At 39.2% G+C, this 18,229-nt stretch overlaps 1 protein-coding gene across 9 annotated transcripts in view; it reads right to left on the reverse strand.

The window, feature by feature from the left end:
• Window positions 1–17,570, reverse strand: part of ZNF407 (zinc finger protein 407) — a 530,790-nt gene extending 513,220 nt beyond the window's left edge. For 2 of the 9 annotated variants that reach the window (XM_077135209.1, XM_077135213.1), the window contains exon 1: window positions 17,156–17,569. The gene's annotated coding sequence lies outside the window, so the exon portion shown is untranslated. Of the gene's footprint in view, window positions 1–1,808; window positions 5,067–16,372; window positions 16,924–17,155 lie in introns of those variants that run through there. The other 7 variants (XM_077135212.1, XM_077135210.1, XM_077135211.1 and 4 more) reach the window with 6 other exon arrangements.
• Between the last annotated feature and the right edge of the window lie 659 nt (window positions 17,571–18,229).

Consider the following 18,229-nt stretch of genomic DNA (forward strand, 5'->3'; position numbering starts at 1 on the left):
TCTGCAAGGGAAGTTGAGAAACGTAATCTGAAATTGGATAACCGTAACTTATGGAAAGGAAGAATTGAGAGTTAAATGGACAGCTAGCCATTTCTGCTACTGCCAGGCCCAAATATTATCATATTGCTTGCCATTCTACCATCAATGAGAGCTTTCAGACTTAACAAGATTTATAAACCTTTTTTTGAGAAATATAGCTATCCCCAAAAGAGTATACACAGAGTTATTAGTTCCACATTTGTAAACCCAGGGAATTATAGCCAAAATCCATAGTTTACATATTTAGCTAATCACCAAAACATGAATCCCTTGGAGAGATGCTAATTAAGAAATTCTGGGGTGGGAGCAAAAATTCATAATTTGAAAATGCACCTTGAGTGAATCTGTTGATCAGCTGGATTTCAGAACTACTAAATTCTCTACTAATTACTCAAAAAAATTAATATATACTTGCTGTATATTTACAGAATATAGAACTGAGGATGGGAAGGGGAGTGGAGAAAAGAAAAAGGAAGACTCAATCAGGAAAGAGGGGAAATGTACTAGATTAAACAGGGCTATCACAAGGAATACCAGAAACATTTGCAACATGATAATTTGTCCCAGAAAATGATTCTGAATGTCACACTTTCAGCAAACACCTTCCCAAACCTACCATCTTGAAATCCTAGGATGTTGCTATGAAATATAACAGAATACCACCCACTTGGAAAATCAGATTTGAGACTTGGAAGATTCTTAATGAAAATCATTTGACCTCATTTTTTGAAAGACTATAATTTCAACTCCTTTCTTCGAATGATATCTATTTTCTAAGCTATTTTTAAAAGTACATTACCATCTTAGTTAAATTCTAATGGTTTTATAATTATATTTTAAATTAACATGCACTTCTGTAACTGCTATTCTTCGTCTTATAATAATTGATCCAATAATTATATATCAAATTCTGATCCATAATTCACCATCAGCAGAAATCACAAATGAATTGAGCACTTTTAAAGAAATCATCTGTTGCTTGAGCTAGGATTTCAAACACAGTTTTCATTATACTTAATAACCGAAAAGAATACTGGGCAATGGTTGGTGTTTGGACTGGTCATATCCCAACTGGTAAACAATTCCTCTTCCCTATTAGATTTCTCATTTTATCTTATCAACTATTTGTTTTGTAAAAAGTTAAAAAAAAAAAGCCCCTCCTATGAGAAAGTATAAAAGGGAAGTATGTAGACAAACAAAATATAAGCACTAAGAACTAAGACTTAGAATATCTAGCTTTGGGAAAATGCCAAAACTGTTTTAAGGAGCACTAAGGACTCCTCTGCAATTACTGTTTATATCAGAACCAAATTTTAATTTTTTTCTCTATACTAATTTCAACAGTGACTGTAATACTGTAATGATGGATTACAATAAAAATGACAATATAGGCAATGTTTATTTAAGGAAAAATCTTCATAATATGGAATAAATATGACAAAACAAAATGATCAAAGGTTTGAATAAATAAGCAAAAGTGGATTTCCCAAAAGGGCTTTTTTAGGAACAAATTTATTGCCTAAGCAAAATATGACTTCATTATGATTTCCCAAATCGTGTGGCATGAAACAACCACTGTCTAATGAACTGAAAGACTCACTCCTTCGAATAAGCTACTTAGACTTTGCATTCAAAAATTAAAAACAAAACGCAATCATTTTTTCTGCTTTAAATACTTGTCATATACTAAAATGAAAAAATTATTTGTACTCATTTAAAAACAAACCAACCAAAATAAAGGATAACTTCAAAAATGGAGGGGAACATACCCTTTACCAGTCTTCCTCCAAACTGCTATTCCTTCATTCAAGAAAGGCAGATCGCATCCAGGGTTTCTTCATCACGTAGGAAGGCACATGGCAACGTTTGCTGTCCTTCTCTCCCAGCTTCTGTTTCAAACGGCTCTCTCATCTCCTGTGGGTCCTTCTGGGTTTCCTGGGGCAATTTCTGTCTGCATCTCCAAATGTCTGTGTCTGAACATTCACCAAAATGTTTCCCTCTTAAAGGACTCCAGTATGTTGAGTAAGACCCACCTTGAATGGGCAGGGTCACATCTCCACGGGAACAACCTATTCAAAAGGTCCCACCCAACAATAAGTCTGCCCCCATGAGATTGGATTAAAAAAACATGGCTTTTCTGGGGTACATAACAGTTTCAAACTAGCACAGGGATGTTTTCAGTTTCTTTCTTTAACAAACAGTGTGGCTATGAACATGTATGTGAACTCCTGGTGCTCAGGTACGTGACTCTCTCTAGGGCAGTGATTTTCAAATTTTAGCATGCATCACATCACCTGGAGGGTTCATTAAAACACAGAAGACTGATCTCATCCCCAGAGTTTTTGATTTAGTAGGTCAAGGATGAGGTCCAAGTATTCGCATTTCCAGCAAATTCCCAAATGATACAACTGGTCCAGGGAACACCATTTAGAACCACTCCTAAGATAAAGATACAGGAGTAAAACTGCCATGTCAAAGGGTGCAGGCATCGACAACATTACCAGATAATTCCAAATTCACTGTACCAACTTACATTCCCAACAGTGATTCCCACCAGTGGTATATAAGCATTCCGGCTGTTTCATACCTTCCCAAATAAGATATGTCAGACTTTTACAAAGGTGCCAACAAGAATGTGTACGAAGCTCTATCTCATCAGCTTTAATTTGCATTTCCCTAGTCATGAAAGAAGCTGAGCATCTTTGTATTCAGGTTTCCTCATCTGTGAGATGCCTACTGGGGTCATTTGCCAATTTTTCTATTGTTCTGATTTTTAGTTGTTTACCTTTCTGGATACTAATTTTTTGTCAGTAATGTGTACTAAATAGATCTATTTCCACTTGTGACTTATCTGTTCACCTTCTCCATGGTTTCTTTTAAAATCTAAATGCCTTATTGTGTGGTCTTCAAGGCCCTTCACAAACTGGCTCCTGCTTCCAAGTGCTGCTCTTTTCAGATGCTCTGCGGTACTACCTGCCAATCCCTGAGCAAACCTGACCCTGAACCTCTGTTCTCCCTCCAAGGCCTTGCCCTACAGGCATCCTTCAGAATCAGCACAGGAGACTCTAAGCATTTTTCCCTCCTTCCTCATTCTTAACTGAATTTCCTAATAACTAACAAACCATATGGGACTTGGTAAGAACGCTTTAAAAAAAAAACTGTTAGTTAATTGTTGAATAATGAATGCTAAATATTGTGGGAAAGTAAAATAGCTCAGTGATTAAAAATATGAGCGCTCACTGATTACATACTTTGGATGGCTGGTATAGTATGTGAATATATATCTCAATAAAACTGCAAAAAAGAAAAAATAATTTAGATTTTTTAACCCAAGATAAGGTATTTACCTCAGTGCTCTTGATCAGAAATGTTCTATGAAGTATCACCAGTAAAAAAGAAATTTTTTTTCCTCTTTTTAAACTTTAGAATTTATTATGCATAATTTTATGTATAGCTTTACCAGAATACTATTTTGACTAATTTCAGGAACTATAGATTTTGCTAATAATATATTCTGTCATTAATTTAATTTTGTTTTCCCTCTTGAAGGTAAAGCCTGTATATATCTAGGTAAGCATTTAGACTTATATTATTTTTGTAATATATTCTCAATACTGGTATTTGATATGTGTTTTAATTCAGCTAGATATAAATTCGATGACTTCTGAAAAAAAACTATATATGGGCTCTGAATATAATACCTTGCTTCAAATAATAACTTCGTAGTTTTTAATCCTAAATTTGAGTTTCCATAAATGAATAAAAATAGCAGTATATACCTTAAAGGATCTTTGGGGATTAAATGAGAATTTGTACAGCGGCACCTGGTACAGAGCCTACAGAACATCATTACTGTTGTCCTTGTCCTGATTGCTATTTCCTTTGAATTCCGTTTGCCTCTTAATGCCTTGTACTGAGTCTAACTAACCAGAACGTTAAATAGAGAATAATACAACTGGATAGTAACCACATGAATCAAAGTAATAACGCTCAAAAGGACCAATGAAACTTAAAGAATTGGGAGCATTTCAACTATCGCTATCTTCTCCTTCCAGAACTAAATTTTGAAATTTTTGGATTTTCTTTCATTAAGAGAATATAATTTCTTTATTCTACTACACTGCCATCAATCTCTGTTAGCCTCTTAACAGGACTGTTTCTGTGTTGTATTCCAGTTAGTTGGAATTGCAAAAAAATCAAGTAAGTAGAAAGCTATAATAATCATGACCTACCTATATAATTACCATAAGAAAATAGTCATAAGAGAATACTCTTGATAAAAGTAAGTCTCTTCCATCTTGCACTCCAATAAAACACACACACACACATCAGGTCCCTTACCAGTGCTATAAGGAAATGGAGATATATATGTAGATAAGCACATGTGTGTACATGTGTATATACATAATATTACTTTTGTTCCTTTCCAAATTGCTCATACTCAGTCTTGCTCTTAAAGCCAATGTCAGGTAAACTAAATTTCACAAATATTGATTATCATTGATGTGCAAGACCACACTAGGGGCAAGTCAAGTGGGCCCATTTTGATTCAACCCAGCTCTGTCTTTCAAGATAGCTTTGACAGCTTATGGTTCATTAATAAACATTAGAGACTATCTTTAGTGATTATAAGATGCTAAAGTTGGGATAGATACTGAAAGGGGCGGCTTAGTGAGGTGTGGGATTTAGTTCGTCATCCAGAGCAGCTAACAAATAGCCAGAAACAGTACAAAACAACGGCTGGGGCCACATCAGTGACCCAACACACAGTGTACACACTCTGGACAAGCTGGACCAGAACTGTGATTCCCCAAGCCGTGGTTGCCAGCACCCCTCCCCCACAGACTGGCTCCCAGAGGGGAAAGGAAAGAGACTTTACTAGCAACAGGGGCTGAGCTCAGCCAAGCTCCAATATTGGAAGTAACAAATTCTCACTACTAAAAATAGGCCCCCAGCTCAGTTGAACCTGAGTAAAAGCTGAGGATGCTGATTTTTGCCCCAGCACAGAGAGGGCAGAGCTAAAGAAAAAAAAAAAAAAAAAAAAAAAAACCAGGTTTTTTTGGCTCAGACAGCACAAAATACTTGAAAGGGTCTGGGCCCTGAAGGAAAAGAGGGGGTACATAGGACCTGGAGATACACAGGGCAACGTACCAACTTAAGCTCTTGATTGGCAAACCCAAGGAACGTGGGTCCTGTTCTGAAAAGGATTTTTTTTTTTCTTTTTTATAGCTGTGTTTCTACAGCTTGACTGCTCTTTGGATACAACTGCAAGGATTCTCAGGCTCCAACTGCCCCAAGCAAGGGCAAAATTAAACTTGTCTGGGAGTCTGTTTGGAGCCTGTGTTTTCCCAAGGAGAAGGCTGGTGTCCAGCTGAGGTGGAATCCCTCCCTCAAGGAATTCAGACCCCAAAGTCTGGAAAACTGAAGCAATTAAAGCCAGGCTACAACCTCTCCTCTGTCACAACCATGCCCCAACAGGGGCAGTTTGCTGAAGTTAAAGGTACCACATCACCTCACGCTGCTGGGACCCGCAGGCAGACAAGCACCACATACCCAGCAGGATAGGAAAAACACAGAGTCTAGAGGCTTAACAGAAAAGTCTTTCAACCTGCTGGGTCTCACCCTCAGGAAAACTAATGCAGGTGACTCTTTCCTCCTGACAGGAGGCCAGTTTGATATGGAAAAATATGACTGGGGTCTATAATACCTAAGTAGACCCTGTTAAGGGGGGGGGGGGGGGAAGGCACCATACAGGCAGAGCAAGAAACAAGAAAACAAGAACTGAGAAATTCTGATCCACTAAACAAAACCTAAGCTAGAGGTCTAGAATAAGCTGAACTGAATGTCAAAGAACAGACAGACAACAAAATCATCCAGCAAGAAAATCCTAGGTAAAAAAAGTGAAAACAATCTCCAGAATAAACTAATCAAGGAAATTGAATACCTAGATGCCAGCAAAAAAATAACAAATCATACTAGGAAAACTGAAGATATGGCCAAGTCAAAGGAACAAACCAACAATACAAATGATACAGGATTTGAAACAATTAATTCAGGATGTTTGAACAGACATGGAAAACTTCATCAAAAATCAAATCAGTGAATTGGGGGAGGATATAAAGCAGGCAAGGAACAAACAAAAAGAAGAAATCAAAAGTCTGATAAAACAAATCACAGAACTTATGGGGATGAAAGGCACTGTAGAAGAGATGAAAAAAACAATGGAAACCTACACTGTTAGATTTCAAGAGGCAGGAGATAGGACATCTGAAATCCGAAAACCAAAAGAAAATATAGGGAAAAGAATGGAAAAATATGAGCAGGGATTCAGGGAACTGAATGACAACATGAAGTGCACCCAGAAGAAAAAGAGAAGGGAAAAGGAAGAGAAAAATTAACGGAAGAAATTATCACTGAAAATTTCCCAACTCTTAAGAAAGACTTAAAATTGAAGATCCAGAAGTGCAGACTACCCCAAACAGAATAGGTCCAAACAGAGGTACTCCAAGACACTTACTAATCAGAATGTCACATGTCAAACAAAAAGAGAGAATTTTGAAAGCAACAAGAGAAAAGCAATCCATCACATACAAGGGAAGCCCAATAAGACTATGCATAGATTTTGCAGCAGAAACCATGGAGGCAAGAAGATGGTGGGATGATATATTTAAGTTACTAAAAGAGAAAAATTGTCAACCAAGAATTCTATATCCAGCAAAACTGTCCTTCAAAAATGAGGGGGAAATTAAAACATTTTCAGACATAAAATCACTGCGAGAATTTGTGACCAAGAGACTGGCTCTGCAAGAAATATAAAAGGGAGCACTAGAGACAGATAGGAAAAAACAGGAGAGAGAGATGTGGAGAAGAGTGTAGAAATGAAGACTATTAGTAAAGGTATAAAGAAGAAAAATTAGATACGACATATAAAATCCAAGAGGTCAAATGGTAGAAGAGAGTACTGCCCTTACAGTAATAATACTAAACATTAATAGATTAAACTTCCCAATCAAAAAGACACAGACTGCCAGAATGGATTAAAAAACAGGACCCATCTATATGCTGTCAACAGAAGACGCATTTTAGACCCAAGGATAAACATAGGTTGAAAGTAAAAAGTTGGGAAAAGATATTTCATGCAAACAACAATCACAAAAGAGCAGAAGTAGCTATAATAATATCCAATAAATTAGACTTCAAATGTAAAACAATTAAGAGACAAAGAAGAGTACTATGTACTAATAAAAGGAACGATTCAACAAGAAGACATAACAATCATAAATATTTATGCACCGAGCCAGAGTGCTCCAAAATACATGAGACAAACTGAAAAGACTGAAAAGAGAAATAGACACATATACCATAATAGTTGGAGACTTCAATTCTCTGCTCTCATCAATGGACAGAACATCTAGACAGAGAATCAATAAAGAAACAGAGAATGTGAATAATATAATAAATGAACTAGACTTAACAGACATTTATAGAACATTACATGCCACAATAGCAGTAAACACCTTTTTCTCAAGTGCTCATGGATCATTCTCAAGGATAGACCATATGCTGGGTCACAAAGCAAGTCTCAATAAACTTAAAAAGATTGAAAGCATACCAAACACTTTCTCAGATCATAAAGGAATGAACTTGGACAGGCAGAAGGCAGAAAATTCACAAATATATGGAGGCTCAACAACATATTCTTAAATAACCAGTGGGTCAAGGAAGAAATTACAAGAGAAATCAGTAAATACCTCGAGGCAAATGAAAATGAAAACACAACATATTAAAATTTATGGAATGAAGCAAAGGCAGTGCTAAGAGGGAAACTTATTGCCATAAATGCCTATATCAAAAAAGAAGAAAGAGCAAAAATCGAGGAATTAACTGTTCACTTGGAAAAACTAGAGAAAGAACAGCAAACCAACCCCAAAACAAGCAAAAGGAAAGAAATAAAAAAAGACAAGAGCAGAAAAAAAAATGAAATTGAGAACATGAAAACAATCGAGAAAAATCAACAAAACCAGAAGTTAGTTCTATGAGAAAATCAATAAGATTGATGACCCTTAGCAAGGATGACAAAAAGAAGACAGAGGATGCAAATAAAGAAAATCAGAAATGGAAGAGGAGACATAACCACTGGATCCCACAGAAATAAAGGAGGTAATGAGAGGATACTATGAACAACTTTATGCTAATAAACTAGACAATGTAGATGAAATGGACAACTTTCTAGAAAGGCATGAACAACCAACATTGACTCGAGAAGAAATAGACATCCCCAACAAACTCATCACAAGTAAAGAAACTGTATTAGTCGTTAAAAATCTCCCAAAAAAGAAAGTCCAGGACCAGATGGCTTCACATGTGAATGCTACTAAACATTCAAGAAAGAATTAGTGCCAATCTTGCTCAAACTCTTAAAAAAATTTGAAGAGGAAGGAAGGCTACCTAATTCATTCTATGAAGCCAACAATACCTTGATATCAAAGCCAGACAAAGACAGTACAAGAAAAGAAAATTATATGCCAATCTCTTTAATGAATATAGATGCAAAAATCCTCAACAAAATTCTTGCAAATTGAATCCAGCAGCCCATTAAAAGAATTATACACTATGGCCAATTAGGATTCATCCCAGGTATGCAAGGTTGGTTCAACATAAGGAAATCAATTAATGTAATATACCATATCAACAAATCAAAGCAGAAAAACCACATGATCATTTCAATTGATGCAGAAAAGGCATTTGACAAAATTCAACATCCTTTCTTGTTGAAAACACTTCAAAGGATAGGAATAGAAGAGAACTTCCTCAACATGATAAACAGAATATATGAAAAACCCACAGCTAACATCATCCTCAATGGGTAAAAACTGAAAACTTTCCCCTTAAGATCAGGAACAAGACAAGGATGTCCACTATCACTACTGTTAATCAACATTGTGTTGGAAGTTCAAGCCAGAGCAATTAGACAAGAAAAAGAAAATCTAGCCATCAAAATTGGAAAGGAAAAAGTAAAACTCTCACTGTTTGCAGATGATATGATACTGTATGTCGAAAAATCCAAAAAATCCACAGCAAAACTACTAAACCTAATAAGTAACAGCAAAGTGGCAGGTTACAAAATCAACACTCAAAAATCTGTAGTGTTTCTATACTCTAGCAATGAGCAATCTGAGGAGGGAATCAAGAAAAAAAATTCCATTTACAATTGCAACCAAAAGAATAAAATATTTAGGAATAAATTTAACTAAAGATACAAAAGACCTGTACAAAGAAAACTACAATAAATTGCTAAAAGAAACCAGAGAAGACCTAAATAAATGGAAGGGCATACTGTGCTCATGGATTGGAAGACTAAATATAGTTAAGATGTCAATCTACCTAAACTGATTTATAAATTCAATGCAATACCAATTAAAACCTCAAAAACTTACATTTCAGAAATAGACCAATAACCAAATTTATCTGGAAGGTCAGGGTACCCCAAATAGCTAAAAAATATCCTGAGAAAGAAAAATGAAGTTGGAGGTCTCACACTACCTGACTTTAAGGCGTATTATGATGCTACAGTGGTCAAAACAGCATGGTACTGGCATATATAGAGAGATATACTGACCAATGCAATTGAATAGAGTGTTCAGATATAGACCCTCTCATCTATGCACAATTAATCTTTGATAAGACAGTGAAGCCAACTCACTTGGGACAGAACAGTTCTTCAATAAATGGTGCCTAGAGAACTAGATATCTACATGCAAAAGAAAGAGGATCCGTAGCTCACACCTTCTACAAAAAATAACTCAAAATGGATTAAAGACCTAAACATTAGATCTAAGACCACAAAACTTTTAGAAGAAAACATCTTATAAATCTTATAATAAGAGGCAGTTTCCTTCAAGATGTAATGGAGAGGCTGGAGGGAACTGCCTGAAAATGTAGAGTTGTGTTCCAATAGCCATGTTTCTTGAGGATGATTGAATAATGATACAGCTGTCACAATGTGACTGTGTGATTGTGAAAACCTTGTGTCTGATGCTCCTTTTATCTACCTTGTCAACAAAGGAGTAGAACATATGGAATAAAAATAAATAATAGGGGGAACAAATGCTAAAATAAATTTAGTTTGAAATGGTAGTGATCAATGAAAGCGAGGGGTAAGCGGTATGGTAGGTATAATCTTTTTTTTTTCTTTCCTGTGTTCACTTTATTTCTTTCTCTATTGTCTTGTTATTTCTTTTTCTGAATTAATGCAAATGTTCTAAGAAATGATGAATATGCAACTAAGTGACGATATTATGAATTACTATGTATGTTGTTTTATTTTGTCTTTATTTTTTAATTAATAAATAAATTTAAAAAAAAAAAAAAGAATAAGAGGCAGTTTCCTAGACCTTACACCCAAAGCCAAGCATTGAAGAAAGAAATGGATAAATGGGAACTCCTCAAAATTAAACACTTTTGTGCATCAAAGAACTTTGTCAAGAAAGTAAAAAGACAGTCTACACAATGGGAGACAATACTTGGAAATGATATACCAAATAAGTGTCTAGTTTCCAGAATATATAAAGAGGTTGTTCAACTCAACAACAAAAAGACAAACAATCCAATTACAAAATGGGCAAAAGACATGGACAGACACTTATTAGAAGAGGAAATACAAATAGCTAAAAAGCACATGAAAAGATGCTCAACTTCCCTGGCTACTAGGGAAATGCAAATCAAAACCACAATCTCACACCCACCAGAATAGCCATTATCAATAAAACAGAAAATGACAAGTGCTGGAGAGGATGTGGAGAAAGAGGCACACTTATCCACTGTTGGTGGGAACGTCAAATGGTACAACCACTGTGGGAGGTAGTATGGGAGCCACTCAGGAAGCTAAGTATAGAATTGCCATATGATTCAGTGATATCATTGCTGGGCATCTATCTACTCAGAGGACATAAGGGCAAGGACACAAATGGAAATTTTCACACCACTGTTATTTTTTTTTATTTACAATTGCCAAGAGATGGAAACAGCCAAAATGTCCATCGATAGATGTGTGGCTAAACAAGCTGTGGTATACACATACGATGGAATGTTATGCAACTGAAAGACAGAATAAAGTTATGTCATATGTAACAACATGGACAGACCTTGAGGATATTACACTGGGTGAGATTAGCCAGAAACAAAAGGACAAATACTGTATGGTCTCACTGATATGAACTAACATTAATGAACGAACTTGGAGAATTTCAGTTAAGAACAGAGGTCATCAGGAGATAGAAATAGGGTAGATATTGGGTAACTGGAGCTGAAGGGATAGAGACTATACAAACAGACTGATTGCAAAAATGCAGAAATGGATAGCACAATACTACCCGACTGTAATACAATAATGTTAGTACACTGAATGAAGCTAAATGTGAGAATGATAGGAGGAGGGCTGGGGGCACAAATGAAATCAGAAGGAAAGATGGACAATAAACACTGAGATAGTATAATCTAGGAATGCCTAGAATGTACAATGACAGTGACTAAATACACAAATTTAAAAATTTTTTGCATGTCGAAGAACAAAGGAATTTCAATATTGCAGGGTGCTGAAAACAGATGGTAATTCATATTTCAAAACTTTAATTTATGTGTGACACTAAAGCAAAAATGTTTATTTGGTACAAAATTTATATTTTGACTACTGCATCTCCTAATATAACTTATATGGACAGTTTAATGGAACACCATAAGTACATGGAACCTTGAGTAGGGCATGAGATTTTGTAGGTTTGTCCAGAGTGATGCCCTGATAAATCTCAGAGTGATTTGAACAGTGAATAAAAAAAGTATTTGCAAAGTCCCCTTGGGGGAATGGTAAGAAAGAGAAAATTCAACTTCCCCATTTGGAGAAGGTCTGATATTCTCGCAGGCAGCAAGGACAACAAAATCAATAGGCTGAACCCTCAGTCTTGGGGTTTTTTTAAAATGCAACTTATCCCTACAAGGGACAGGCTAAGCCTACTAAAATTAGGCCTAAGAGTCATCCCCAGAGAACCTCTTTTGTTGCTCAAATATGGCATATCTCTCAGCCAATACAGAAAGCAAACTCACTGCCCTCCCCCTCTCTATGTAGGACATGACTTCCAAGGGTGTAAACCTCATGGCAACATGGAACAGAAATCCTAGAATGAGCTAGGACTCAGCATCAAGGGATTGAAAAAACCTTCTCAACTGAAAAGGGGAAGAGAGAAATAAGACAAAATAAAGTGTCAGTGGCTGAGAGATTTCAAATAGAGTCAAGAGATTACCCTGGAGGTTCTTCTTATGCATTATTATAGAAACCCCTTTTTAGTTTAAGGTGTATTAGAGAGACTAGAGGGAAGTGCCTGAAACTGTAGAGCTGTGTTCCAGTAGCCATGTTACTTTAAGATGATTGTATAATGACACAGCTTCCACAAAGTGACTGTGTGATCGTGAAAACCTTCTGATGCTCCTTTTATCTATGGTATGGATAGATGAGTAAAAAATGTGGATTAAAAATAAATAAATAATAAGGGGAACAAATTTTTAAATAAAATGGGTAGAGGGAAATACTAGTGGTCCGTGAGAGTGAGGGGTAAGGGGTATGCTATATATGAGTTTTTTTCTGTTTTCTTTTTATTTCTTTTTCTGAAGTGATGTAAATGTTCTGAGAAATGCTCATGGTGATGAATATACAACTATGTGATGATATTGTGAGCCACTGATTGCACACCAAGTATGGAAAGTTCATACGTTAAGAATGTTCATGTTGTATGTTGATTGGTTTTATTGATAAATTTTTTTTTAATTTAAAAAAGCACTGACCTTACCTAGTATCAGTGCTACATTAATACAAAAAAAAAAAAATCCACACTAGGGTCCTGAGCTTCAAAAATGTGAAAGCCAGACTTCTGCTATGATCTAGTGAAGGAGGCTGCTAACATACACACATAGATACATTAGCTGTGAAGAAAATTAGGCAGTTCTGATATACTGAAAATTCTCTCAGGAATTCCAGACGCATCTTTACAACTGCCCACTCAATGTCTCCACTGAAATGAACCCTGGATACATCAAACTCCACAGATCCAACACTGAAACATTCTTACCTAAAAACCTGCTCATCCTCCACTGCTCCCTATCCTGAAGACTGACACCGTGTTGCCCAAAGCAGACACTTCAGTGTCATCGTCCATCGAACTTTCCTCTCTCACCCACTCAGTCCTCAAATCCATTCTACTGACTAAAAGAGTAAAATTCACTCATTTCTCCCTACCTCCTCTACCACTAATTCTAGTTCAGACTACTGTGATGTTTCCTCCAGAATAACACCAACAGCCTCCTAAGGAATCTCCTCACCTCAGGCTTACACCGCCAATTTGGTCTCCATATTTGCAACCAAAGTGATTAAAAAAAAAAAAAAAAAAAGTGTTCCTGTCACTATACTGCCTACATTTCTTCCAAGGTCTTCTAGAGACTTCTCTTTTACCACTCCTGCTCCTAGCCTATGATCCAACCATACCAAACACCTTTAATTCCTGATATGTTCTATGCTACTTCTTGACTCTGGGTCTTCCCTCTACCTAACTCTATTATCCATCATCTATCTCTTTGCCCAGCTAATTATCCTTCACTCTTTGGGCACAATTCCCCCTTGGAATTTCTCCCTCAGTTCTCCAGGTCTGAGTTAAGTGGTTATGCTGAATATTTTTGCTTTAAAGCCTATACAGACCAAGAGCCACCTTCTGATTTTGTAGGATTCCCTTATCATGTGGGCAGATAAGAACAGTAATCCATCTCCCTGCTCCCTGGCAGGTAAGTTGGCTTGGCCCCTCTCATGCTCCTATTCAGAACTTCAAATGCTGGAAAAATATCACAAAGATGTAAGGGCAGTAGATCAGTTAGTGGCAGCAGAGTCAACAGCCCAGCAAGAAAGGTGCCAGTTTTGTCCAAAAGCCACACTGCCAGCAGCAAAATCCTAACCATACTGGTTACGTGGAATGACCCTGACCGTAGTCTCAGCCACACAGACTCTTGGTTCTTGTCTATTTCTTGAATTCAGTTCTCCCAGACTTCTATTCCATTCCAAATGCTATCTACAGCCATCCAATAAATTCCTTTTTGGCTCAAGTTGGCCAGAAGATTTGTACGGTCCACAGACCAGAGCTGCAACTACTGCAGTGGCACTCTGCCACACCCCACCCCCACCCCCCAGATTGCAGAACTAACACTTCCACTGCACTGCAACTACCCATTCATCTAGACCTCCACTATCCAGTTCACCAGTTTACCTTAATGTCAATGGCTGGCATAGAGCAGATATACAGTAAGTGTTTCATGAATGAATACCTAGATTCCAGTAGTAATTGGAGTTGGAAAGGAAGGAAAAGGGACACTAGCAAAATAAGAAAAGAAATGGATGCATTGTATTTCTAAAATTCCCAATGTTGGCTATGGCTGAGGGTGTTACAGTTAGAGACTAGAAATGCATTGCTTAATTTATTCTCCTATTCATGGGTTTATAAACTGGGATTCTTCTCACAACTTATGATACAAATCACCTTCTTAAAGTAGATGTGAAAAGAAATCTGGAGTCTGTTTGATAGAAGTTAGAGAGTTCTCCTCTAATAAATCACACCTAATTAGAATGAACAATGGGGAGATGCCCTATCAATCCACTGACTCCTTGACACCTAACTCAAATACTATAACCTCCAAGAAGCTTTCACTACTCCTCCTCAGGCAGGCAAACATGAGTTTCTCTGTGCTCACACAGCTCCATTTTAGCATTTAGCAAATGGAATTATATTTATTTATATATTTGTACCCCTAACCAGATTAGGAAATACTCAAGAACAGTATGTTACTTATCTCGAGCACCTAGAACAGTGCCCAGTATGAAGCAGGAACCAATGTTTGTTGCAGTAGTCACTTTGCTATGCTTAAAAGGTACCAGTGGAACTCTCTGTCCTATATTGCAACTTTACTAACAATCTATAATAGTATTCCAGAATAAAAAGTTTTAAAGAGGTACCAGTGGCTGGCACTGTAAAATGATACAGCCACTGTGGAAATCAGTTTGGTGATTCCTTAGAAAGTTGAAAACAGATATACCATACGACCCAGCAATCCCATTTTTTCGTATATACCCAAAAGAATTGAGAGCAGGGACGTGAACAAGTATTTATATACAAGTGTTTACAGCAGTGTATTTACAATAGCCAAAAGGTAGAAGCACCCAAGTGTCCATCAACAGATGAATGGATAAACCAATTATGAAGCTATCCATATGATGGGATATTATTCAGCCATTAAAAAGAATGAAGTTCTGATATATGCACAACATGAACAAACCTTAAAGACATTATGTTAAGTGAAACAAGCCAGGCACAAATAGACAAATATTGCATGATCTCCTTTATGTGAAACACCTACAAGAAGGAATCTTTCAGAGACAGACAGTGGTTTACAGGTTCCAGGAGCTGGGGTGTTGGGGTGGGGTGGGGAAGAACCATCAGGAAGACAGAGTTCTAGCTTATTGGGTTAGTAGTTTCTGAATGAGATGAAACAGTAGAGGGCAATGGATATTGGTACTGATAAGTCAACATTACAAATAAAATTAGTACTACTAAATCGTACACTTGGATGTGGTGAAAATGGGGAATTCTGTGCTGTACGTTTGTTAATACAATAAAAGGTTCCCAAAAAATCATTAAAAAGGCATGAGTGGCAACTTTGTTATTAGCAATAAATACACCTGCCTTATATGTTATACAAGCAGACATCAGCTACTAAAGTGCCTTGCCTCACTGTTCTTAGAAATACCCAAAGTTGGTAACTGTGCTTACAGTATATTTGACAAAGAATGAGTAACGAAATACCAACACTAACTTTGGTCAATTTATTTAATGAGTCTCAGTCTGAAAAAAGGAAACAAAAATTCCTAGTACATGAGGTTGCATATGTAAAAATAAAAGCATAATGTAAATCAATCTATGTTACAGCCCCTCCCCTATACAGTGGAATCCTGTACAATGTTCCGAACAGACTACCACCTCACCACTAAAAGAGGTACATATTTTAACTAGTTCCACCAGGCTCAGGTTGTGAGGCTGTAACTCGAATTGTCATTAGGAACATGATTACCTATAAAATAAAGAAATCCAACAGGTGTGTTCACGGATGCTAACTCTGCCCTATTTATTTCAGAGCTCCCCAAGGACAGGAATGGGCTATTCAAAACCCAACGCAACCGACAAGAGTCAAGCAACTACCCGAACCCACCTCTACCAGACTAAACTTCAGATAAAGGACAAGCACGCACAGGACATGCTGGGTGGCTCGGAAGAGGTGAGTACCCACGGACAAAAACCCACTGCTGCAAACCGCGGTGTGGCTAGAGTCTCCAGTTGCTTATGGCAGGGTGAAAACCCAGGTAAGCCGGCTAAGACCCCTCGCTCCCCTCGTATGCTCGCGATCCCCAGCGCCGTGGACCTCCTGCCCGCCTGCCCACACTGGCGTCACGTAACGGAACCAGGCGCGAGTGGCAGCCGGGCGGTGAACAGACACGGGAGTTACGAGAGCGAGCAGGCGGCCTAGTAAAACCACTGCGGGGTACTATACGCTGGAACCTCAGGAGCTAGTCGTCCGAGTGTTTTCATTCGGGAGAATCGCGGACTAGAAACGCCCAGATTTTAGGTGCAGGGACGCGCGCGGAGCGAGCCGGGTTGCCGTTTCTGCGCTGACAGCAGAGGGTGAAGGGAAACCGAGGCACGGGTGGGTCCGCAGCCCGGAGGAGCTCGGCGCGCGCTCGGGCCGCGCGACCATGGGGGCTCGAGAGGGACCCTCGGACGGGTCTGCGGGCCGAGCAAGTGACAGGGCAGACTCCGCGGGGCGGGCGGACGGCGGCGAGGGTGTGTGCGGCGTGTGTCGGCCGGGAGGGGCGGAGGCGGGGGGAGGGGGGAGGGGAGGGAGCGCGGGGCCCTGGCGGGGCTCCCGGCGCCAAGCGGCCCGGCTCCGGGCCCTCAGGTCAGCGCTCCCAGGCCCCACGCTGACGCCGGACGGTCTCCGCCTCCCTACCCCCCGCCCCGGCCAGTGAATAACTCACCTGTTTGCCGACGAAATCGCTCCTGCTCGCCCCTCTGACTGACTCCTCCGGCTCACCGTCTTCCCTTTGGGGGGAAGAGGCGGGACTTCCTGTCTCTACGTAAGGTGATTTCCGGTCGCTCCCTGAACTATTCCTCCATGTGGCTTGAACGCTGGACACTACGACCGAAAACAGCAACTCGAAACTGATTTTTTAAAGCCCAAGACGAGTTCCCTCTTTCTTCGCTGGGTAGCTGGCGTATCCGTGTGTTGTCTGGGTTTTGGTCAATCAGCTCTTGTCGGAAGTCACTCAGATATGAAACAGGAAGTCCCGCCCATTCCCGAGAGAAGGAAAACGGAAAGTCGAAGGCGTCAACCCGCAGGCAGGAGAGACGCGCGTCCGGGTGAAAGGCGGGCGGTGTTAGAGCAGAGGACCGCTAGGGATTTCCCGAGGGTCCACAGGATCCAGTTCCGCCCGGCAGATCCCGCCCTTTCCCACCCTTGTCCCTCCTCATCTAGCTCCGCCCCCTCCTCCAGGAGTCCTCCGGGTCTGAGCTCGGAGATGCCGAGGACCAGGGCCGAGAAGGGCGGGATCCCTGTGGGCCGAGCCCCAGACAGGCCCGGGCCCGGCGGTCTGCACACAGATGCCCTCTGCCCCCTTGGAGCCGGCTGGAAGTGCTATCGCTGCAGAGGCCCTGTTATGAAGCAATGAGTGGCGCGTGCGCATCACCGGAGTATGAGAAAACCTCAAATGACTGCAAAACGAGATCCAAGGAGTCGGAAGCCTTAGGAATGCATCCACGAGTTTAATTCCGACATTAACGAGGCGAAGGACTGAAGATGGATTGTTTCCCATTTCTGCACGGATTCATGAGACAATAAAAGCTGAAAATGCCTTGCGTGCTTAAAACGTTTACGTGTGGCCTTTTTACAAACATAACTGCACAGTACAAGCGATTGTCGAAAGTAAAGGAGGCACGGCTCCAGGATACAGTAGTTATTACCCACCCCCGTGATACTAGTCCATCCATGTATCTCAAGATTACAACCCTTTGTTTGGTAAGGATACCTGTAGGCAAATAAATCACAACTTGAT

The sequence above is a fragment of the Tamandua tetradactyla genome, chromosome 18 (assembly GCF_023851605.1).
Source record: "Tamandua tetradactyla isolate mTamTet1 chromosome 18, mTamTet1.pri, whole genome shotgun sequence".
NCBI classification, from domain to species: domain Eukaryota; kingdom Metazoa; phylum Chordata; class Mammalia; order Pilosa; family Myrmecophagidae; genus Tamandua; species Tamandua tetradactyla.